Consider the following 26,532-nt stretch of genomic DNA (forward strand, 5'->3'; position numbering starts at 1 on the left):
GGTGCTGGGATCTGAACTCAGGTCCTCTGTAAGAGCAGTGTGGGAGCCAAGCCTCCAGCATGTCCTCTTTAATATTACATATATTATAAAAGTCATTGTAGTCCCAAAGGAATGTATCAGTCTCTAATTTCTATTTATTTGAATGTATGTTATGTAAGTATTGCTTTGTAGTATTGAATATGTGAATTACCAGTCATAATCTCCCAGAGTCTGACTGGTTTTCAAGGGAGGATCATAAACTAAGAAAAGTTGCCCATTCTCAGGCATTCAAGAAGGAATCTTATCTTTTATTCTTGTCTGTTGTACTCTATTTCTCTATAGCAAATTCTCAAGCTTTGTATTTGATCAAATTTATCTTTCCTTTAAATGTCTGTCTTTCCACGGTTGTCTACTGTCACTGTTGAGTATGCTTCCATTTTACTACATCTCGAAGTGATTTAGAGCTCATACAAGTTAGGAATCCTGCTTTGTCTTATTTCTTCATAACTGTGCCCTCCCTAGCTGGTTAAAAACTCAATACTGCTTCTCAGACATGGACACTCATGATTCCTGTGGATTTTCTGCCCATTAGGAAGACAATGTTAACATGAATTTTTGATGAGGAATGTTTGTGGGGTTGCAAAGGCTTTTGTACAAAGAGCACAAAGAAGGTCTGATATTTGCTGTGGACACTAAGAAACCATTGCATCCTGCACAAAGGGGTTCTGACCCTTATAAAACAGCACTAGAAACGCAGGTGTGACTGCTTGGATATCCTTTCTGCTTTGCTACAGATGATTCCTCGGTAGTCTCGTTGACCCTTCTACAGGTCACTCAAGATGACAGCCATGTGAAGGACTAACTAAGGTCCTGGGTGTGGACTCTGCTGCTGACAGAGAAGCTCATGGTCCTAGATGTTATCACTGAAAAGGAAAATGTGGGACCCAAAGATGACAGCGACCAAATCAGCTAATTTGGGCTCATAAAAGAGAGACCAAATCCAGAAAGGAAACATTAAGAATCCATGAACTAGCCAGATGTGGTGACTCACACATTTAATACCAGTATTTGGAAGGCAAAGATCGGTGGATTTCTGTGAATTTCAGGTTAGTCATGACTATCTATATACCAAGACCCTGTGGGGGATCCTGACACTGGAGACCCTGATGCTCAGACTCACCTTCCTTTACCTGCTCCGCACCTTTCTGTATGGAGTGCATTGCAGGCTCCCTGGGCATTTGCCGGAGCCTTGCATCTTCTCGTATCTGCTCTCGTGAGCTCTGCAGAAGTGAGCTTCCATCGAGTCGTTACATATTGATGGTTTGCCATGCTGCACACCCCACTGAGGTGGTTTCCACCTCATTGGGACGTCCATCCTAGCAGGAAAGATGCATGTTAAAACATTGATTTCATCATTTATTTTTCATTATAACAAAAGAGAAAAAGCCTGTACTGAGAGCCATAAGATAACAGGATCCAACCAGAGGGTGGAGCGGAGAAGGGCATCTTCAAATGGCCTCACGATAGACGACTGTGAATTAATAAGCTTGGGAGGTAAAGAGCTCGGGTCAAGGCGGGGACTGATAAGGGATAGCCAAGGTCAGAAAGAAGCAAGAATTCAAAGTATGTTTCAGAAAAGGAGAGAACATGTGGGATAGGAGGCCAAAAAAGAAAAAAAAGGCAGCGATATCTGAGTGACACCTTGGGGGCTGGAGGGATGCTCAGAAAGAGCGTCCTTGCAGAGACCAGGATTTGTTTTCAAGCACCCACACAGTGGTTCACAACTGTCTGTAATTACAGTTCCCAGGAACCCAACATCTTCTAACCTCAAGGGCCCCGAGGCAAGCACATGGCATACATACATACATACATACATGTATGCATACATACATACATACATGTATGCATACATGCATACATACATACATGGAGAACACTCACACACACAAACTAAATAAATCTATAAAACGACAACCCATCTTATGTCCATCAACAGATGAATAAAAATGTGCTACCCACACCCAACAGCATTTTATACTGCTTAAAGAGAGTGAAATTTGCAAGAAGAATGATTAGATCTGAAGTGTATAATATTAAGCAAAGAGGTACAGAGTCTGAAAAGTGGCATCTTCTCGCTCATATGCGGATCCCAGTCTTACGATACACATGACAGATAGATAGGTCAGATAGCTGCACACATGCATATAGACACGACTATGTAGACAGATATTAACGGACATGTGTGAGTAAAGATTCAAAAGACACCAAGAGAGAGTAAAAGTTGGTGGTGAGGAAGGATTTGGGGAGGCAAAACGACATACGGGACATGGAAGGAAAAAGAGACTGGCGAAGGATTGGGGTACGGGTGTAGAGGTGAAGGGGGGTGGGGAGAAATCACTAAAACACACTGTCTTTGCAGTGCTGTAATGGTTTCTAAAATCTTCTAAGTCAATGTTTAATTTTTAAAACCTCCCCCTTTGGTCATAGAGACAGATGCGCCTCTGGCACAGACTGGGTGTGGAAGGTGAGTCCAGCCTGTGAGTTGTGGGTGTCAGAGCACGGCTGCCACTCACCTGTGAAGACAAAAGAAGGTCGGGTCAAGGTTTGAGGCCTGGATTTGTGTTTGCGAAAATTCACGGTTTTAAATATTGTTCAAACTGAAGATGAAAACAAGTCTTGAGAAAACACACGGCCGCTAGCTTTGACATCGGCAGGCATCCAGGCTGCGGTGACAACATCCGGGGGCCACGAGGTGTTTTCCTGCCTCTGCGTGTTATGGTTGAATGTGTGTCAGCTGCCCCCTTGGAGGAAGGAAGCACACGGTTTCCCCTTCCTCCCACTGAGGTGATTTCAATACAGGCCATTTCTGTGTAAATATCTCAGCTCATTTCTTCCTGGCTTGAATTTACATTGGTTCTTTATCAGGACTCTTCAGTTTAGTAAATCATAACAGTCTCTCAGAAGTCAATGGAGCACATTGAAATTTGCAGCAATGAAAACAAGCCGGGGACAAATTTTCAGAAAGGGGCTGAGGAGCTGAACCACATCTCTAATGGAGAACTCTTCACAATTGCCTATGTTGTACTTTAAATGCAGTATGAAATGCAGTTTGATGTCAGTCAGATTGTTGCTACATCAGTAGACTGGTATGTGTAAGCTGATGATCTACCCTCCTACAGTCCGTTGGACTGTTGTTCTGACAATGGTATAGTTAACATGCTCTCAACCCTCATAGTAACTGGGTTTAGAAAGCTTTAGTGTGTTTGGGAGAGAACTGACAGGTACTTATCAAAACTGCTTCATTTGTGTGTTCAGATGGCCCCTCTCTCTCACAAAGCTTACCCATGCACGTGTGTGTTGAGGTCCCATCTCTCACCCTCTAATTATTTTTTGAGACAGAGTCTCTAACTGAAATCAAAATTTGGTATTTGGGGCACAACTTACTGGTGAACAAGCCTCCAGGATGCTTTTGTCTTTACTCTTCACCCTGGCTCTAGGGTTATAGATGCCCACTGCTGTACCCAGCCTTTACATGGCCCCTGAGGATGTAAAACGAGGTATTTATTTTACCCAGTGATCCACCACCTCCCTAATCCCTTGATAAAGATATTTTAAAAGTATTTATCTAGAGACTAGAAAGAAGGCTTAGGTGCACTGGTTGCTCTTCCAAAGGAGCTGATTCAATTTTCAGCACCTATATGGCAGCTCGCAGCCATCTGTAACCCTAGCTCCAGGGGATCTTACGTCCTCTTCTAGCCTTTGTCTGTACCAGTCAGGCACATGGTACATGCACATACAAGCATTTATAACATTGCTACAAAAAATAAGTAAATAAAATTTAAAACATGTTTTTCTAATCATTTTAACAATATGAATTTATTATGGAAAGCATCCAGAAATGCAGTTAAAGTAAAAGTTATTCATAATCTCTGCAAGCAAAGATACCAATTTGTATCTCTTAATATTATCTTTTTAATAGAAAGTCATTCAAAATTATGCGTAGGGAGGAGTTTTTAATTGAGTAGAGGTATACTTTCTAACAGTGCATTGTGTATATGGTACGCTTGTATGCTGCCTCACCTTTGGGTGACTGCTATAATAGTGCTGTGTGGAACAAATTTTAGCATATCTAATGTCAAGGTCTTGGCGACTAATAACCAAACTGTAAACATGAGGGGCAAATACAATAGAGGATACTGTGCTGACAGGACCTTGAGGTTTGTGAGTAGAACAAATATGCACAGTAGATGGTTTTGGAGAATAAAAGGAAACAGGAACAGCACAAAAGACGATGTTTTTGTAAGCTGCAAAGTATTGCCACGGAAGATAAATCACACTGAAGTTATGTGTTCTGTTTTTCTAACTGTCTTGAACAAAGACGTGCCTCATTCTGATATGGTTAAATAACAGAACCCATAAACATGCTTACTTATATTCAACAAGACAGTTTCCTGGCTGTTTATGATCTAGCTGTTGACAAATCATAAAAGATTCAAAGTTGCTTTGTGAGTTGAAGAGCCTTCGGATAAAGTTGCCCACAGTGTTATTTGATAGGAGCCCGCTGTCCTGGTGGCACAGTTTGGATAGACTCCCAGGCTCAAGACATTCTCATGCATCATTCAGACCTTTCCTTGGATGCCATCAGAAATGAGGCCAGCCCCAGACTCTTCCCTGTGGCCTCCTAACTCAAGGGCTTCAAACTCTTCATCAATTCTTCTGGGTCCCTCATTCCACTTGAAATGCCTTCACCAAGTTCTTAAGCAAAATGCACAGAATTAGGTTGTCTCCATCCCCAATAAAGCCATTTTTAACCACTAATCCCATAACCTAGAGCACAGCGATGTATCAGTCCGTCTTTGCATCTTTTCAAAACATCTTGAATTTAATAGCAATATTTAACGTTAGCTTCTATTTGCTAACAGAAGTGGGTTGCAATGGCACAGGTTTGGAACCCAGCAGTGGTGAGACAGAGACAGAAGGATTTTTGCAACTTTGAGGCTAGGCTAGTCACACAAGTTCCAGGTCACCTACTAAAAAAGACTCTGTACAATTAAAAAAAAATCAAACTAACAAAATGTGACACAACACAGGATAAAAGTCATCCTTACTTTTCAAGAGAAATTTTCCTTAGAAATGTTTGCACCCACCTGAAAACATTGAATGACAGCCTAGGGATGTAGATAAAATATTCAAATCTCTTCTATCATCACCTGCCCCAGATAAAATGACAGACTCTGAAGATCCCCCATGGAGAGCCTCACCCTCCCTGGGGAGCAAAGTGGGAATTGGGTGGGGGGTTGAGGATTGGGAGGCTGGTGGGGGGGGTGGAAGGGGAGGGAGCTGGGACTGACATGTGAAGTAAGCTTATTTCTAATTTAAACAATAAGCTTAAAAATAAAAAACACATCCACCATCCCTTAAAACAATACATATCTACATACAGCTGCCTACCACTTGATGCCAAGTGATGTTAGCTTACAAATACTGTTTTTCCCACACTGACATATCCACACACTGTGTCCAACCTGCTGCATGTGTGTGCAGATGTCTGCCATCGTTAGATCTCTGTTTTCTCCATAAGTCTAGCCCATCTTTGGGTAGATTTATTCTACAAATAATTGAAAGAACCCTTTAAATTACTTTTACTGTTCTACATGTTTTCAAGTCATGTCTTCCATCTTTCAGCTATAGTTTTTATGTGTGAATACAACTGATTTTTAAAATTCTAATTGATTTTCTCTAGCAGGCAGTGGGTATCGGAAGAGAGTTCAGTTGTTAAGAGTATATTCAGCTTTTGCAGAAGGGCCAGAGTTTGGTTGCCAACACCCAAGTCAAGCAGCTCTCAGCTGCCTGAAACTACAGTGACAAAGGATCCAACACTGTCTTCTGGCATCCAAGGGCACCAAAATTCACATGCATATAACCACCCCCATGTTTCTAAAGGAAACAAGATCTTTTAAAAAAGAAGGTAGAATGCAGACTGAGGTACACTCCCAAATATTCTCCAGAACCTATTAATACAATGCTGTAACTGGACAAGAGCAGCGTGGCAGGTGTCATCCAGGTTATGGGCCTTGAACTAAGGAGGTTACCCAGAAATAGATAAAGAAACCCACTCAAAACACGTGATCCTTAAAGAGCTTTCCCAGTCGTGTTCAGAGGAATGTGGTACTATGGGTTTGCAAGATGGAGGATGGAGTCACTAGTCAAGGAATGTCAGTGGCTTCTAGAAGCAAGATCCTCTAGAGCCTCCAGGCAGGTGCACAGGGTCTACACCTCACCATCTACCCTGTGAGACTTCTGCTGAACCACGAACCTACTCCACTGAAAAATATTATTTATAATAAGCTTTGTTTTAAACCACTAAATGTGTGTTATTTGTTACAGAGACAACAGAAAAATAATACAATGACTAGTCTCTCCTTTTTGTTCAATGTTAATTTGCTGAAGTTTCACATTAACCTAACAAGTTAGTTGTTTGTTTGTGACTGTGGTGTATATATTCTTTATGTCTATTTATTCTAGCCTGCTAGCCAGGACCTTCAAAATGGAGACCTGGATGTGGTGGGTCTCCAGGGGCTAGAGTCATGGTTTTAAGGAAATACCTTCAAGTTCCCATTTTAAATGATAAATGACATTTTGGCATGCACTCTTCACCAGCTAAGAAAATTTCTTTCCTGTCTTGGATTTCTAAAGTGTCTCTGTTCCTTTGTAATTATATGGCTGTTGAACTTTATCTTTTAGAGTAATTATACAATTTTTAAAAATTTTTGATCAGTTAAATAATAAATCATATTTATGAATTTCCTTGTGTTAAACTGTTCCTTCCTTCCCAGAGTAAACACAGTTTAGCTCCAAGGTGTTTTCATTCTATCTCTCTCTCTTGATTGAGTTGGTTATTAGGTTTAATTAACTTTAGACCTTCACATCTGTATGTTAGACAAGTTGTCCCATAACGCTCCTCTCTTGGGTCATCCCCAGAGTGTGTTGTTCTCACGGTGGCCACCTCACACACGTGGCTGGACACTTTCTATCTACAGATTTTCTGTTGTGCAAAGTTTTACATAGGGTTGGAATGTTCCAGGGTGTGGTAGTGCAAGCCTGTCAACCCAGGAAGCAGATCTCTGTGAGTTTAAGATCTACATAGAGAATTCCAGGCAAGACAGGATGGCAGTGAGACTCTTTCTAAATAAAGAAATGAATGAAATACCTTTTCCATTGACTTCATGATCAAATCTCACCCATGGCTCATCTAGAATCACTACTTGACACTAAAAAGTCTAGTTAGTGGGCTCATCTGCTTAATAATTACAGAACTACCCTAGATTTCCATTTTACTTAATTATTTTCAGAATGTGCTGATTTTCTCTAATATTTAACTCTTTATTGTCATGATTACTGCTAGCACAATCTGTCATCATAACCTGAGCCAAAGGGATTGGTGCAGCTGAGGTGCTACACATCTTGGCTGAAGTGAAGAGGTCTATTGCAGCGATTCTTGGGGACTTGTCTTCTTCCTTTGTCAGGGACTTTCAGCCCTCCTGTGCTTTCCAGAGCTGCCATGTTGATCCCAAACATGGTGTCTTGGTTTTCCTGGCTCCCTCTTTTCGTTGTTGTGCCTCCTTTGGCTTCGCTGTCGTCCTTTCTGATTTCCTTCTCAGAATGCTGCTGCTCCTCTGGCTTTCTGCCTATTTTCAGAGTCAGACATTCACCCAAATCCCAGAGATGCAGGGCAGCGCACTTGCATTATTAGTAGAGTGTTTTTTTTTAATTTGTATCGTGTGAGGTTTCTGACTATTGATGTTAACTTTTAACAAAATTTCATTTTAACAGTGTTATTAGAAGTAATTTGAGTACTATTAAATTCACCCCTAGTAAGTGTAGAATTCAATTATTTTTTAGTAAATTGATATGGAACTATCAGTCAGTACTACAGTCTATTTTTAGGACATGCTTGTCACCTTAATAAACAGCCCTTGTGCCATTTTCAGTCAAACTGTAACAATATTTTAGGCAAGATACATGGTCTGTATGGGGCTGACTCTGAAATGTACTGTCGCCTGCCTTATGCCCCTGTCCGTACTTCTTGCTATGCAACAGATACTAACATGTATAATGATTTAAACAAGCTGAAAATACGGTCCTCTATCCCAGCTGGCACGTGAAGGATGTTCAATAGTTGTGTGTCTTATACAGCACTGGCCTACACTTCCCATAGAAGCAATTGAAGCTGTCTTCTTGTCCTTCAGAAAGTATTAGGGGACTCCCTGACGCAGACAGTGGTTTTAATCACAGCATCTCACTTGTCCTAATCTGCCGTTTACACCTATTGGGTATTTCACTATTCTGTGGCCTTTAACTAAAAGCACTTAACATTTACTGTGCTCCAGTCTCATTTGCGTGTGTGATTATACTTGCCCATGATAAACATGAAATTTCTTTTGAACTCAATGCTCGGTTTCAATATATACAAATCCTATGAGCCTAACTTGGAGACAATTTCCTAAAAATGATTTTATTTGCTCTAAAGGACAGCAGTGAGGGGGAAGACCACTTTGTCCATCCTCAGAATGTCAGCTAAAATTCAGATTCAGCCCAAACAGCCTCACCATTTGTCACTCCAAGCCCTTCCTGCAGGCCACATGAAGTACTTCAGAAGAGATGGCAGCCTCTTCGGCGGTTTTGTCACCCACAAAACCGTTTATCTATAATGGGGTCCCATTGGGCTGAGTTGCTCCCATAGGACCTCCATGCAACCTGGTCTGCATGCCGTGGAAATGAAAATGTAAATAGGACACGCCTATGAGTAGCTGTCCTCCTTTGCTTTCTTTGGCTGGATTGAACATCACCACCAAAAGCAGCTAGTGGGGGAAAGGAGGGATGGTTTTATTTCACCTTATAGCTTACAGTCCATCGTGAGGGGAAATTGGGGAAGGAGTTCAAGACGGACCTGGAGGCCGGAACCAAAGCAGAGGTCGTAGAGGAATGGTACACACTGGCTCGCTCTTCTGGACTGCTCAGCCTGCTTCTTTGTATAACCCAGAAGTGCCTTCCCAGTGGTGGCATGCCCACATTTGCAGGGGTCCCTCTCCGTCAATCATTAATCAAGATGATGCTTCAAAGGTTTGCCTAGAGGTCAAGTCCATGGAGGCATTTTCTCAGTTGAAGTTCCCTCTTCCTAGATGACCCTAGCTAGTGTCTGGTTGATGAAAAGCAGCACTGTAGCTTACACTGGCATTGAATGATTGACTTCAGATTTATTCCTCCAAGAATGTTTCTCTTCAGAAGAAAATGACCAAGAAAAGACAGCAGAAAATACTTCACAAAGTTTGAGGAAAATGTAGTCATCCGTCCCGTGGAAGCTAACCCTCTTACGTCACATTCAGACTGCGGGGGGTGTCTCTTAGCTCAGAGAGTGAGCATAGAGTGGGAGGAATGTGCTTGGCCTCGGGCCGAATAGTGCTGGGCACACAGTCCAACGCCAGTGCCCAGTGCCCATGCATTTTATGAGGCCACGCTGTGCTTTGGGTGAGCACTTTAATCTGGGTCTCAGTTTCTTCACTTGCGCAAAGATAAATTGTAAGCTGTCCTCATCAGTCGAGGATGAGTGACCGTTCGATGATGATTCAGAAAGAGTTGGTTCCCCTGCTGGTAAACATACAGATGTATAGCAAGGCTCTGTCTGAAGCAGGCAATCTCTCTTTGAAGAAGGTGAATTCCAATAATGATGACCCAGTGATTTCACAGACACTGTACAGTTGTGCAAAATTCTGAGCAATAGCAGTCTTGTGCTGTGAACACAGGAACCCTAGGCTCTAGGATAGCCAAGGAGCGACTGTGTACCTGAGGTGGAATGGATATGTGATCTGAGGTGTCCTCACGTGGCCCCTGGTGGTGCAGGACAAAGCTGAGGGAGAAAAACCAGTGGCTGGTGGAGCTTCAACCGATGGGAGATCTTCATTCTTCACTTCATTCCAGCATAGAACTTCCTGAAATCCAAACGCTCTACACTTGACCCTCATCTCCCAAGTCATTAGAAAAGAGTACTTGCTGAGGTAAGCGGCTAGAACATATTTTATTTAACGGTGCATTCAATATTTACACTACGGCCTGAGAGTCTCTATTTGTTTTCTTACTCGACCCCACAAGTACTCAGGCAAGCTTAAGTTTGGGAGAAGTTGCTATGGTCTCCTGTGCAAAGAGTGAAGTGGTCGGTCCTAGGATATGCCTTTCTCCTGACTGGCTTGAGTAGGGGGCGATAGAAGACGACACCTTACTTCATCCTGATAAAGCTCAGACACCTAAAATGTACAATTCTGTCCATCTTCAGAGCTCTGTTCACTGGTTCCAATCAGACTGCCTGTTGTGATGCAAATCAGAACGGACCAAAAGAATCCATTGGTGATTTTCTGGGAACCAGCGGAACCTAGATCTTAGAAGGTCACACACATTCCAAGCTCCAGCCCAGCTCTCTGCTTCCAGATCAGCTGCCATCATGACAGGGATAGGGGATTCCTTCCCCTCCATGATGGACTGAAAGCCACCATTCCCCTTTAGGTTGCTTCTGCCAAGTGTCTAGTCACAGTGATGAGAAGATAAATGTATTGGATGCCTTCCTGTCCCTTGAGTCTAGCATACCAGAGTGGGGTCAGGCTGTGAGGATCCGAGGATTCGAACTCTCCATGGTTTCAGCAGCTCTGGCTGGGCCAGTTCCATAACTTGTCAGTAACTCCCAGTTTAGTGGCTGAGCGGCGGCCCAAGTGACTCCTCTCCCATCATCCCTGTAAAGTCCTCCGTCATCAGTGGGAGGACTTCTCCCTAGGAGTTACTGACTACCCATATCTCTTACCTGAAACGATCTGCCACCTAAATAAGTGGCACCCCCATGTGGTTATGAATAGCAAACAGAATTGTTTAACTCAGAAAGGGTTCAGATTTCATCTCCAGACACTGTCTCCAAAGGAACTATGAAGCGGAACTAGAGGACAGCTTTCTGGTAGTTACTGGTTTTGCTCTTGTTGGGGTGTGTATGTGACACAAACATGTGTATGTGTTCATTATTAACATACCAGGAAGTCTAACACAGTCAGGGTTAATACCTGAACAAGGGGGAGCTCTTGGACCCCAGGCTGATGCCTGGGTAGACAGCATGGGATTGACCCAGACCCCCTGAATGTGGGTGTCAGTGAGGAGGCCTAGATAATCTATGGGGCCTTGGGTAGTATTTATCCCTGGCATACAAATAGACTTCAAGTGTCCATCCTACAATGAAGGATGCTCTCTCAGCTGGGACTCTTGGGGGAGGGCCTTGGCTCTGCCCTGGATGACATGACAGACTCCCTGGAGATTCACCATGGAGGGCCTCACACTCCCTAGGAATCGGAGTAGAGATTGGGTGGGGGACTGGGGTGCCTGATGGGAAGGGATGGTGAGGAGGGGAGGGAGAGGGAGCTGGGATTGACATGTGAAACAAGCTTGTTTCTAACTTAAATTTAAAAAAATAAAAAAGGAAGAGGGGGGGGAATTTTGTAATTTGGAGCTGGAGAGGCTAAGAGCACTTGTCCTTGCAAGGAACCGGATTCAGTTCCCAGTATCCATATGGCAGCTAACAGCTGTGACTTCAGTTCCAGAAGGACCCACACTTCCTTCTGGTCTCCATGTGCAGATGTGGTGTGCAGGTGTATACACAAGCAAAACCCCTGTAATAAAACAAAGCAAACCTCTCAAAGACATCGAGTTCCAACTTTACATTGTTTCTTATGTGTTTAAGGCTTGTTTTTCTAAATTGTAGGAAACATTTTCATTTGTTTACTCGTGTGTGTGTGTGTGTGTGTGTGTGTGTGTGTGTGTGTGCGCGCGCACAAGCTTTAGCACATGGGGCCTTAGAAGACAACTTGTAAGAGTTGGGCCTCTCCTTCGGTCAAGTAGGTCCTGGAGCGTGAGAGTCGGGTTCTCAAGCTTGACACAGGCAGTGCCCTTGCCTGCTGAGCCGTCTCACTGGCCCTTCAGGTAGACGCTAAGCTCCTGAGGGCGGAAGCTGTCCTTTACACACACGAATGACCTGCTCAGAGTCTGCGCACATGAACCACGTCTAGTCCATGCTCCAGCAAAGCACACTGAGTCTGTGCTGGCTCTCCTGAGGTCAAACCCTGTGTCACCAAGCCTGCGTGCTATTCAGAGTCACCTGCTCTGTCTGCTCTTCCATGCTACATGCTCTAGAGCTGCGGACACTGGTGCCTTCTGTAACGTGGGGCATATTGGCAGCCCCCAACTCCACATCTCCAACAGTCCTTTGTCTTGCTTGCTTGTTGGGCTAAGTGGAAATCAAATCCAAATGTGCGTTATTCAAGGCAGGGACTTTTCTTAAAAACCGGTGATTTGTCTTTGGACCGCTGGCAGCCCTGGCCCGTGCTCGAACCACATTCACTTCAGTACAAGTTGTTAGAGATGGAGGAAAGCCAGCTGGGGCTGCCAGCTTTTAGCTCCTGCTCAGGGGTTTAAAGAGGTAGTCCAAAGGTTCCTACAGCCATGCCCTTCTTTAACAATCAGTTTTTAAGAGCAAAACATGAAAACCTCATTGTAGCAAAAATACTGTCCAGGGCATCACACTTTCCTAGTGGGTAACTATGCTTTTCCTTGGGCATGTGGGAGACAATGTCCCCACTTGAGTTGGATACAGGGGGATGATTTGAGACATTACTCAGGTGAGAACCTTTTGTTAACCAGAAAATTGGCCCCTTTGCATCCCTGTTTTTAAATCTAAGTAGGCTTTACCTTGTCTGTTTTGTTTCCTAAATGGTACTTATACATACACCTGATTGGCGTTTTATTCATGTGGACAAACTAAACTACTTCCATTATGTGACTGTGCAGTAGTTAGAAGTCAATAGGAATCAAACAGCTAAAGCAATAAGCAATCCTTGTGAAATTGTAGGACTGATAATAACAGCTTAGAGGTTACCACTGTTGAGACAGAGTTGGCTGAAGTTTAGACTTTGTGTGGAATGTGTGCATTCATCATCAAGACCTCGGTGTGGACCTCGTGGAATGTGCACATTCACTATCAGACTCTCGGTGTAGATCTCATGGAATGTGCACATTCACCATCAAGCTCTTGGTGTAGACCTCGTGGAATGTGTGCGTTCATCATCAAGACCTTGGTGTGGATCTTGTGGAATGTGCACATTCACCATCAAGCTCTCGGTGTAGACCTCTTTGCTAATAGGATGAACCTGTGAGTCATTCGAGAGATGATCATAAAGTCTGTCTTTTCAGTGCCCTGTAACACCAGGAAAAGAAAGCACAATTGGCCACCAGTGGACCCTGTACCTCTTAGGAGCTAAGCAGTGCCAGTCATGGAGCTATTCAGACAAAATCTTTGCCTCCAAAACACCCTGTATGAATGATGCACTTACATCACTCATCCTGAGAGCTTGAAAGAGAAGCCAAAGGACTCGGGTCATAGGGGTAGACAATCTGGGAACCTCATCATCTCACAAAACTCTTCTCAGCATGACAATTCTAGAAGTATGAGGAAAGGTTACACTGGAGATGGGCGAAACCAAGTAGTTTGTAAGGAATAAAATGGTTGAGAATACTAAAGATAGTTCAGGAAATCTGGTATGCTTTATCAAGACTAGCTGGGCATATTTCATTGATGGTTTTCATAAATTCAGGTATGTTAGTTCAAATAAATTTTTATCTTTGTTTAAATATTAAAATAGCTGTTGTATTAAAAAAAAATCTCTGAGAGCATTTCTACCCAATCCTACCCTACCAGCAAGCAATTGATCCTACCCCAGGCCTATTTTCCCTGCCTGGTCTTCTTTGACATAGGTCCCTGAACCTTACCCAAGTCCAGCATTGTGCCTCTGAATACAAAGAAATTTGCTTTGGTTGAGTTAGTTGTTTTCATAAGATGTACTCACTTGCAGCTTAATTTTTTTTTTTTGCTTGTGTATGTCCTTTATGTCCCTCAGGCGTCCTTAATATGAAGCACAGGTTGCCGGATCATGAGGTGTAGAAATGCTTTCTGCTTGCACTACATGACTTTCAACATACTAAACACTGTCGGTTGCTTAAAGGAGACATGAGGCTAGAAAACAAACTAGTAAAAGGATTAGTTAAAGACGCAGGAAGGACGGGCAATTTAGAGACTGACTGTAGTTACGTATGTAGAACCTGACTGGGTACAAATAGTGACATTTTTTTGTAAATTTGTTCAGAGCAAAGGAATGGAAATGAGGATTCTAAGACCAAAATAAAAATGGAATTAAGATTATCCTACTATGATTTTGCGATTTTATTTTGCTAAAGATTTATCTTCAATTATATATACATTTGTGTGTCTGTGCCTATACATGCAGGTGCTTTGGTAGGCCAGCAGGGGGCATAAGATCTCCCACAACTGGAGTTAAATGAGCTGTCTGACATAGCTGCTGAGACTGAAATTTAGTCCAAAAAAAAAAAAAAAGCAGAAAGTTCTCTTAACCACTATTGGCCTCTCCAACTCCACTATGATTTTAGTGAAAACTATGAATTTTTGTAGTTACAGGGGGCTATCATTAAAATTTTCAGTAGAGATTTGCAGAATGTAGGCATACATGCTGTAAGTCCGTGAGAGCTGGTTTCCAGCATCCACAGAGCCTTTACAACTCTGGCAAGGTGCAATGCTTCCAAGATCACTTCACCACCATGATGTCTCAAAACTGGACCAGCTTGGGTAGAGCTCTTTTCAAAAACAAGGCATTCATAGGAACCATCCACACACCTGCCAGATTGTATGAGAGGAACCAGATTCTCCAGTCTTTTTCTTTGACTCTCTTTTCCTGTGACCCTACTCTGGCTAATCCATCGATCTTCACCAATCCCCTGACTATTTTCTCAGGCCAATAGCTAGATACCATCCCCGTCAATACCCCCGCCCCCGTAGCAGGTAGAATGGTAATAGGTCATATATGACTGATTGAATCTTAGATACATAGATGATAGAAAATAGGTGATAGATAATAAATAGTAGTATATATATACATATATATAGAGAGAGATGATAAATATAGATGTTAGATGATAGATGATAGGATAGATTAAACATACATATATAATACATGAAATATAGATACATATATGTAACTTCATCTAAATATACAGTTTCTCCACTCTATAAATGTACCACATTTTTCTTATCCATTCTTTGGCTGAAGGGCATCTAAGTTGATTCCAGGTTCTGGCTCTTAAAATAATGCTACTATGAACATAGATGAAAAGCTTTCCTTGTGGTATGAATGTGCATCCTTTAGATATATGCCCAAAAGTGGTATTGTTGGGTCTGAGAAACCACCAAGCTTATTTGGAAAGCACCTGTACAAGTTTTCATTCCCACAAGCAATGAGGAATGTTCCCCTCACTCCACATTGTCTTCAGTGTAAGTTGTCATCAGTGTTTTGATCCTGGCCATTCTGACAGGTGTAAGATGGTATCTCAGAGTTGTTTTGATTTGCATTTCTCTGATGACTAAGGATATTGAGTATTTCAAGTGTCTTTCAGCCAGTTGAGATCGCTCTGTTGAGAGTTCTCTAGTTAGATCTGTACCCCATTTTTAATTGGATTGTTTGGTCCATTGATGTCTAGATTCTTGAATTCTTTGTATATTTTGGAGATCATTCCTTTGTCAGATGCAGGGTTGGTGAAGATCTTTTCCTATTCTGTAGGCTGCTGTTTTGTCTTGTTGACTGTGTCCTTTGCTTTACAGAAGCTTCTCAGTTTCAGAAGGTCTCATTTATTATTTATTACTCTCAGTGTCTGTGCTACTGGAGTTATATTTAGGAAGTGGTCTCCTGTGTCAATGCATTCAAGGCTACTTCCCACTTTCTCTTCTATGAGGTTCAGTGTGTTTGGATTTATGGTGAAATCTTTGATCCATTTGGACTTGAGTTTTGTGCATGGTGATAGATTTGGATCTATTAGCATTCTTATTTTTATATTTTATTTATTTATTTTTTATTTTAATTTTAAATACCTTGTTTTACATGTCAACCCCAGTTCCCTCTCCCTCCCCTCCTCCCGCACAACCCTTCCCCCCCACCCTCCCACCCTATTGCCAAATCCTTCCACATAGGGGATATCTAGAGTCTGTCATTTTACTCTGGGTAGGGTCCAGGCACTCCCCTAAGAGTCCAGGCTGAGAGAGCATCCCTCTTTGTGCTATAGGCACACGAAGACTGTTTGTATACCAGGGATAGACACTGATCCACAGCTCAGGGCCCCATAGGTTGCCCAGGCCTTCTCGCTGACACTCACATTTGGGGGGTCCAGATCAGTCCCATGCTGGCCTCCCCACTGTCAGTCTGGGGTCCAAGAGCCCTATATTTTTATATTTTTAATTTAAATTAGAAACAATCTTATTTTATGTATCAATCCCAATTCCTCTGCCTCCCATTCTCTCATGCCCCCCACCAACCCCCCTCCCATCTCTCTTCTTTTCCATAAAAAGAGTAAGGCCTTCCATGGGGGAATCATCTAAGTCTGTCACATCATTTGGGGCAGAGCCTAGGCCTTCCTCCATGTGTCTAGGCTGAGAGAGCATCCCTTTATGGGGCATGGGATCCCAATGTCCATTTGTATATAAGGATAAATGCTGTTCCACTACCAGGGGTCCCAAAGACTACCCAAGTCTCCTAACTGACACCCATGTTCAGGCTGCCTTTTCTATGCTGGTTTCTAAGCTGTCAGTCTGGGGTACATGAGCTCCCCCTTGTTCAGGTCAGCTGTTTCTGTGGGTTTCCCCAGCCTGGTCTTGACCCCTTTGTTCATCACTCCTCCCTCTCTACAAGTGGACTCCAGGAATTCGTCTCAGTGCTTAGCTGTGGGTCTCTCCTTCTGCTTCCATCAACTACTGGATGAAGGCTGTAGGATGGCATATACGGTAGTCATCAATCTCATTATAGGTGAAGGGCATTTAGGATAGCCTCTTCGCTATTGCTTAGAATCTTAGTTGGGGTCATCCTTGTATATCTTTGGACATTTCTCTAGTGCCAGATTTCTCTTTAAACACATAATGGCTCCCTCTATTAAGGTATCTCTTTTTTTGCTCTCCTTTATTCTTCTCCGGACTCAATCTTCCTGGCCCCTTATGTCTTCCTCCCCCTCCTCTTCTCCCCTTCTCTTTCTCCTAACTCCCTCTCCCCTCCCCCATGCTCCCAAATTGCTCAGGAGATCTTGTCTCTTTCCCCTTCTCCCGGAGGACCATGCATGTCTCTCTTAGGCTAATCCTTGCTTCCTAGCTTCTTAAGAGGTGTGGGTTACAGGCTGATAATCATTTGTTCTATGTCTAATATCCATATATGAGTGAATAGATAACATGTTTGTCTTTTTTGTGACTGAGTTACCTCACTCAGGATGGTTTCTTATAGTTCCATCCATTTGCCTGTGAATTTCAAGATCCCATTGTTTTTTTTTTCTGCTGAGTAATACTCCATTATGTAAATATACCACATTTTTTTGTTCATTCTCCAGTTGAGGGCCATCTAGGTTGCTTCCAGGTTCTGGCTGTTACAAATAATGCTGCTATGAATATAGTTGAACAGATGTCCTTGTTGTATGAATATATATCCTTTGGATATATGCCTAAGAGTGGAATTGCTGGGTCTTGTGGTAGACTGATTCCCATTTTCCTGAGGAATCTCCATACTGATTTCCAAAGTGACTGTATGAGTTGGCATTCCCACCAGCAGTGCAGGAGTGTTCCCCTTTCTCCACATCCTCTCCAGCATAAACTGTGATTGATGTTTTTGATGTTAGCCATTTTAACAGGTGCAGGTTGGTATCTCAGAATTGTTTTGATTTGCATTTCCCTGATGACTAAGGATGTTGAGTATTTTCTTAAGTGTCTTTCAGCCATTTTAGATTCCTCTACTGAGGATTTTCACTGAATTTTAGGAAGTCTTTAATTTCTTTATTTCTTCCTTGAACCATTGGTGATTTAGTTGCGCATTTTTCAATTTCTGCGAGTTTGTAGGCTTTCTGCAGTTAGTGTTGTTGTTGAATTCTAACTTTAAGGTGTGCTGATCCCATAAGACATAGGGGTTATTCCAATTTTTTAATATCAGTCCAAGTTTGCCTTGTTATCAAGTATGTAGTTGATTTTAGAGAAGGATCCATAAGGTGCTGAGAAGAAGGTATATTTTTTTTGTGTTTGAGTGAAATATTCTATAGATGTCTGTTAGACTGATTTGAGTCATAGCATCTATTAGTTCCTTTATTTCTGTGTTAAGTTTCTGTCTGATAGACAGTGTGTGGGGCTTGATGTGTAATTTGAGTTTTAGTAATATTTCTTTTAAAATGAGGGTGCCCTTGTATTGGGGCCATAGATATTCAGAATTGAGACTCCATCTTGATTCATTTTTCCAGTGATAAATGTGAAATGACCTTCTTCATCTCTTTTGATTAATTTTAGTTTGAAGTCTATTTTGTTAGATATTAGTATAGCTATACCAGCTTTTTTTACTTAGGCCCATTTGATTGGAAAATCTTTTCCTAACCCTTTTCTCTGAGATAATGTCTGTCTTTAAGGTTGAGATGTGTTTCTTGTATGCAACAGAAAGATGGATCCTGTTTTCATATTCAATCTGTTAGCCTGTGTCTTTTTATAGGTGAACTGAGTCCAGTAATATTAAGGGTTAATTATGACCAGTGATTACTAGTTCCTGTTATTTTTGTTTTTGTTTATGGTGGTGCTACTGTGTGTGTATTTCTCTTCTTTGGGATTTGCTGGTATGGGATTATCTATTTCCTGTGTTTTTGTGGTTGTGGGTAACTTCGTTGTGTTGGAGTTTTCCTTCTAGTACTTTCTGTAAGGGTGGATTTGTAGATAGGTTTTGTTTAAATCTGGTTTTGTCATGGAATATCTTGTTTTCTCTGTCTATGGTGATTGAAAGCTTTTTTGGATATAGAAGTCTAGGCTGGCATTCATGGTCTCTGAGTGTCTGCATAACGCCTGACCAGGGACCTTCTGACTTTCATTGTTTCCACTGAGAAGTCGGGTGTTATTCTAATAGGTCTGCCTTTATATGTTACTTGGCCTTTTTCCTTTGCTGTCCTTAATATTCTTTCTGTATGTTTATTGTTTTGATTATTACGTGTCAAGCTAACTTTTTTTGTCCAGTCTGTACTTTCAAAAGCATATCCTTTAGGTTTTTAAAGTTTCTGTCTATGATTTTGTGGAATATGCCTTCTGTGCCTTTGAACTGGACTTCTCCTGTTTTAATCCCTACTATTCTCATGTTGAGTCTTTTCTTGGTGTCCCAGATTTCTTGGCATTTTCTTTGACTGATGAATCTATTTCCTCTATTGTACCTCTAACACCTGAGATTCTCTCTTCCATCCCTTATAGTCTGTTGTTTATGATTGCATTTGTAGTTCCTGATCATATACCCAGATTTTCCATTTCCAGATTTCCCTCAGTTTGTGTTTTCTTTGTTGCCTCTATTTCAGTTTTCAAGTTTTGAACCATTCCTTTCACCTGTGTGGTTGCTTTTTCTTGGTTTTCTTTTAGGGATTTGTTGATTTCTTCCAATTTTTTTCCTTTGTCTTTTCCTCCATTTCTTTAAGGGCCTCAATCATAAAGCTATATTTAGTGTCACTTTTCTGCTTCATCTTCATTGGGATTTTCAGATCTTGATGTTGTAGTAGCGCTAGTTTCCAGCTGTGTTGTATTGCTCTTTATTTTGTTGAGTGTATTCTTACCCTGTTGTCTACCCATCTCTTCCTCCAATCTGATCAGGTGGAGACTTTGTTTCAGGGTGTAGGGGGTCCCTCTTCCTCCAATTGATGTAGTTGGCATCTGTGGCTGCATTGAATTCTCCTTCACTTGTAGGCAGGGAAGCCTTCGGTGATCACTCCTCCAGGTGTTGACTGGCCCAAGGCTCAGATGGCCACTACTCCAGGTGCATGCAGGGTGAGGCTGAGGCTGAGGCTCAGGTAGTCAGATAATTTCTGGAAGCTGCAGCTGTTGCTGCAGCCTGCCCTGCTGCTGCTGGTGCTTCTCAGATCGCCTTGTCTGCCAGCCTCAATGCTGACAATTTTTCCCAGCCATGTTGGTTTCTTCTTAAGAGCTCACTTGAAAGGGGCGGGCCATCTAACTAGAAACTCAGGTAGAAGAAAATTAAGCAAATAAGAGACATACCCCTCAAATTTTGCAGTCTGGAAGCTTTCAGTTTTTTGCTCAGGTCTAAGCAATAACAATTTAGTTCCTGTTCTGACACATTTGCCAGAACCTTCTCCTCTTTAGCCTGGGAAGTCTTTGGGCATTGCGTTTCCCCTATGTGCTGCTCACTTCACATTTCTAGAATACTTCTCTACCTCTGGAAAACAAAACATTGATCACTGGAGTACCATTTTTCTCCTTTCTCTTTCCTTTGTTCATCCCCCCTTAATTCCCATGAAGTCCTCCTTGACACCAGTTGTCACATGCATCACCCTGAGCTGCATCATGACTAGAACCCTACCTCCTTTGTGATCTGCAGGTTTGGGCAGCTCTCGCTTTCTGCACTTCCGTCCTCTCACTGGTGTGTCTGTGCAGAGGACCTGGATTATGGGTCTATGTTTCTAAATATTATTCTGAAAACTGTTCATCATGGCTGATTCTTGTCCAGCTGGACTTCTCCACAGTTACCATGGTGGAGCAACCTATTTCTCTTGGAACTGAGTCCCCATGCAGTTTCCACCATCTAATGAGGGTCTCCCTTCTAGACTCTTCATAGCAGACCTTCACCTTGACTGCTCTAGACCTGACTCTCTCCAAAGTTCTCCCCGCAATCCTGTTCTAAAGCATCAGTCTACCACACAGTAATCTCAAATCTGCATTCTTGCTCCTTTTCTAAGCTTTTCCAAGACCTTGCTGGCAACCCCCACCTCAAGCCCACTCCAAGATGGTGCCTGGTAAATAATTAGCATTTAATAAGTATTAGTTCAATTGGACGTAGTAGATATACTAACTTGAAAGTAGTAAACACTGATTATGGTCAGTGTAATGATAAAAAGATGTGTCTTTGTGAGCTTCGGAGGGAATGACTGTATGAGTCTCTCACTAACCAGAGAATGAGGCTCCATGGACCACAGTTTATCTCTAGAGCCCTAGAAAATACTAATTATAATAACATAATAAGGGAAAACGGGTTAAAAAATTGCCCCCATACAGCCACATCGATCATGTATAAGACCTTGTACTATAGTTCACCACTGGAATGTATTCAGATGACACTCAGAAAAATGTACCTGAGAATTCTTTAAGAGGAAGTTAAGACAGCTCTGAGCAGTCAGCATTGCAGGAGAAATCCAGCCTGCTGCTGTCTCCATTAATAAAGCGCCCATGACACAATGGTGTTCACTTCTGTGCCATCTAACGTTGCTCGTTTTTAGCAGAATGGCTATGCCTAGGACCACATTTGCCATCTGCTCCTTTAAGAAAAATTTTTGCCTACCTTTTCTGTCCATTATCCCGACCCCAAGTTACCTTATTCTAAACACAATGAGGAGCGTCTTTAAAAGAATGCATTTCTAAGTCCCCACCACAAGAAGTAGAATTTCCAGAAAATGACCTGGGACACAGGTCATTTAATAGCCACTATAGGTAGTCCATGGGGTTAGGCAAGCTTGAGAAACTGTTGACTTTTCCAAGCTTTGCTTTGACAGCCTTACAGCTTTGGATTTCTGTCTCAAAACATCGGTCTCTAATTCCACGACTCTGAGCACCTTTCTGGGTGTCAGTTTCTTCTTCTTACAGAGCAAGGGAATCAGATGAGCCTCCACCCGGGGCTGTTGTGTGGTTAAATGAGATTTGTCAACAAATGCTCCGCACATGGCATAAGGTTCAGGCAGGGCTTTGTCTCCGTCATGTTGTCCTGTTCCCATCTCTTCTTCGTACTCATTTAACTGCGCCTCCCTCATGATTTAACTATTTGCAAACTTTTGGTGTGTTGTACTTGGACATGGTGAACCAGCTTGCCTTTACCTCAGAAATCCTGAATTCTATATTATTACTCTTTTTAGTCTAAAATTCTTCAGCAAAATAAGTATTTAAATGATCACATCTTTTATTTAGCAAGCACAACGTATTGTACAAAGGAGTGAGTCTGATGGAGGAGATGGAGAAGGTAAATTGACATACCTCTAACCACATTTCATAGCACGTGCAGGAGCAGAACGCACAATGGCTGACTCCCGGCCGAATACCTGGACTCCAGCTCCAGCCCACCTTTCCAAATCTGTCTCTCCATCACTTATTTATGATCCTCTCACAGAGAGGATACAGTGGAACTATCAGACAAAACCTTTTACAGGCCCACAAAAGACTCCTGGGCCTTCTCTACCTTTCCTTGCCTAAATGCTGATGGGGTGAAGCAAGCCACACCACCTGCTCAAAGAACCCCAGAGCGACTCTACTTGGGTCACTCCCTTTCTCGGAACACTTCAGCTTCTTCTCGGTCTGAATTTTGCTCCCACCACCCTGTTCCATCTCACCACACCCGCTTGAGTCATCTCTATCCCACCTTGTGGTATCTACCTTAGCCAACAAAACCTCTTGGCACTGAGCTCAACAAAGCCCGGCCATTCTTACTTGATCTTAATGTCCATTACAAGATGGGAAATGCCCTGACCGACAGGAATGATGGTCTTTACCATGAATCCTCTTTTGGCTAGACCACACTTAAGAAGTCACATCTCTTTCCAGGAAGGACATTCTAAAAGGGATGTGGAGAAAACAGGTGGTGACTCAGAGGAGAGATCATAATTTGGAAGAAGAATAGAGAGTTCTCCATGCTAGCAATGTAATAGCATCATTCACACACATAAGGCCTGCTGTCCTGGGAAAGGGTTAGGCTAACTCTGAGAACCTCAAGACTTGAAATCAGTGTAACAGACTGATATTTCAGAGAAGTATATCACTGTCTGTGCCACTGAAAAGCCTCACGTTTGTTGATGCTGCCCAAATCTGGAATATAACATTGGAAAGTGTATGACATGGGTGAGATCGTATCCGTTACAGTATTTTCAAGTGGCAATGTAAGTCACGACAGACAGAAATGGAATGACTTGCTGAGGAGGTCCTGGCCAGTTGGGCTCTCTGACTCAGGTCTTCTCGCTGGGCCTGGAGTCTGCTTCGTCTCCACATACACTGCTACGGTTTGAATGAGAGTGTCCCTCACAGGCTCAGGCATGCTAACACTAATCTCCCGTTGATGGTGCTACCCTGGAAGGATGTGAAACCTTATGGGCAAGAGGTTGGAGATTATAGAACATACCTAGAGAAAGATTATACCTAGAAGTGGGTTGCCAACGGGCAGAGCTTGGAGATTATAGACCACTTCCACCGACATGTAGTTCTCTGCCTCCCCGTCCACTGGAATGTGAGCAAACTGCCTCATGCTCCCTCCCTCCCACACATGGAGCAAGTCCTGCCATGTCTTTCCCATTGTGTTGGACTGTATTTCCTCAAACTATAGGGCAAGGAAATGCCCCTTAGACTTCTTCTTGTCAGGGACTTGGCCGCAACAATGAGAAAAATTCACTGCAGTAACTGAGAGTCTTAGGCTCTCTATACCTCTGTTGCCTTATGAGGATGGCACCAGCTGTCACCCCATGGAGAAGGGTTAGTAGTGGCTAAGGGATGGAAGAGCTTAGGAGTTTGTGTGTATAAGCATCATGACTAGAGGAGCAACCCGCGCGTGTCCTTTGTCACATGTCCTTTACCATGTGTCCTTTACCATTTGTCTTTTACATGTGTCCTTTACCATGTGTCCATTACCACATGTCCTTTACCATGTATCCATTACCACATGTCCTTTACCATGTGTCCTTTACCATGTGTCCTTTACATGTGTCCTTTACCATGTGTCCATTACCACATGTCCTTTATCATGTGTCCTTTACATGTGTCCCTTATCATGTGTCCTTTACCATGAGTCCTTTACCACATGTCCTTTATTATGTGTCCTTTACCATGTGTCCTTTATTATGTTCCTTTATCATGTGTCCTTTACCATGTGTCCATTACCACATGTCCTTTATTATGTGTCCTTTACCATGTGTCCTTTATCATGTTCCTTTATCATGTGTCCTTTACATGTGTCCCTTATCATGTGTCCTTTACCATGAGTCCTTTACCACATGTCCTTTATCATGTGTCATTTACCATGTTCCTTTATCATGTGTCCCTTACCATGTGTGTTTTGTCATGGTTCTTTATATGAACAAAGGCCCCTGCTGGACAGAACACAGAGCAGGAATGAGCCGTTGCCTTCTCATATCTCCTTCTACCAATCTAAGCACAAAACTGGGAGACAGAGACAGAATACACCTCGAGTAGACATGGTTCCAAGAAATCCAAAGAGGAGGAAGGCTCCTTTCTCCCCAGAATTCTAATGCCTTCTAGCCATTGCTGATGTCACATGGAAACAGCTCCCACTAAAACAGAGAAGTCACATGTCAGCTGAAAAGAAGGAAACAAAACCACAGTGAAGGCACTGGAGTGGACTCAGCAAAGCACCGAGCACACACAGAGCAACCCAAGACACCAGTACATCCATAACTCAGACAAGCATGGGCAGGTCATGAGCAGAAAAAAAAACAAAACCTAAATAAAGAATCCAGACCAAGCACTCAAAGGAAGTCCAATTAACTTTTAATTATTGTTCACAAATATGAAGATGAAGATGTGTTATTTGGGCGTAACCCATCAAACAGGGGAGGGGGGGTCAATATTTTTTAAATAATAAAGGACATAAGGAACCAGAATAAGCAGACTTTGAGTTCTGTTAGCCTAGCCGAATCCCTGAGTCTGTTTTAGAAGTGATGGGTGCTTTCTGAGTATTTGAAGCTTTGTCTGGGATCCAGTGTTCTGTCCCTGTGTTCTGAACTTTTCTTGATTGCACAGATCTGCTCTTGAGCTTCTCTTTGTTCTCCAAGAGTCCCTAATTGCTTATACTACCAGGACCACATATTCTAGCCAAACTTTGCTTGCTAACTTTTTATTGTATATAATCAATGTGCATAACATAGCTTTGAGTATACATACACAGTGAGTGATCACTGTAGTCAAATTAACAGGCACCTTGGTGAAAGCATGTAGATCTACTCTCTCAACACATCTTCACATGCAGCTTGACTCTGACCATGGGTAAGCTGAAGATTAGACCACCAACCTTACCCTTCCTGCCTACTGCAAACTTGTACCCTATGACCCACTTTTTTCCCTGTCTCCCCCATTCCCACCTCTAGAAAGCACTTCTCTACTCTCTGCTTCAATTTCTTCTACTTCTCTTTTATATTATGCATAAAAATGAAACTGTACAGGATTTCTCAGGTTCAACCCCATTGTTACAAATGACATCATCTTTCTGGATCATAAATATTTCACTGAGTGTAATGCTCCTACTTAATGTGGCGATTCCTTTTTGTTTTGTTTGGAACTAGGAATTGTGCCCAAGGCCTTCTGCATACTGATCATATGCTTTGTCACTGAGGAACCCTCAGCCCTGTAAATAATTTCTTTATCCATTCACACTGACAGACACGTCAGTCAGCACATACCATAGGCATTGTGAGGGATGCTGTGGAGATCTTAGGAGCCCAGATACCTCTAGGAAGGGCTGAACTTATTTCCTTTGGGTGGATGCCTAACAGAAAGGTTTCTGAGCTTTTAGAGTCCTTCGCAGTTTGTTGCTGCCCTGCCTGCCTTATTTTTTCTCCTAACTGTAGAACTTTAGGCTCTGGACAACCGTGGATACCTTCTTCCAGTCCTGATAGTCTCCTCTTCCCCAGTCTGTCGTGCTTAGCACTGGAGCTATTTTCCTTGTAAGCCTCTCCAACTGGACCATTTTTTTCCTGGAAATGTTGACCATGAATGCTTTTTCCATGCCTCCCCAGTATTTAACATCATTTCTGATTGATGAGGGGGGGTCAATATTTTTAAAATAATAAAGGAAATAAGGAATCAGAATAAGCAGGCTCTGGGTTCTGTTTGCCTAGCTGAATCTCTGAGGCAGTTTTAGATGCTATAGGTGCTTTCTGGGTACTTGAAACTTTGTCTGGAATCTGGTGCTGTGTGTGTGTGTGTGTGTGTGTGTGTGTGTGTGTGTGTGTGAGTGTGGGTGTGGGTGTGTGGGTGTGTGTGTATCTGTATGTGTGTGTTTCTGTATGTGTGTGTGTTGCTTTAATGACAGAAGTACACCTCATCCCGTCAGTGCAGAACTCTCCCCTTTGACCCAGCAGCAACCCTCCTACTTCCTTAAATAGAATTCTCTCTTGCTCTATATAGATGAAATTATTCATGGTGTAGAGGTTTCCACCCCCTTTTGTTTATATTTATTTGTTTGTCCTTTATCCATTACAGTCTAAGTCTCTAGCCAGAAGCATGGACTTCCTTTGTAACTCACCCCAGTATACAAGCTATACATGCTTGACTGGCTGCCACATTAGTGAATAATGTTGGATCATTTTATTCCTCTTTACCCACAGTCTGATTTCTTTAGGGTTTAGCCTAACTTCTTTCAGCTC

Source organism: Mesocricetus auratus, unplaced genomic scaffold (genome assembly GCF_017639785.1).
Source record: "Mesocricetus auratus isolate SY011 unplaced genomic scaffold, BCM_Maur_2.0 Super-Scaffold_100015, whole genome shotgun sequence".
Taxonomy (NCBI): domain Eukaryota; kingdom Metazoa; phylum Chordata; class Mammalia; order Rodentia; family Cricetidae; genus Mesocricetus; species Mesocricetus auratus.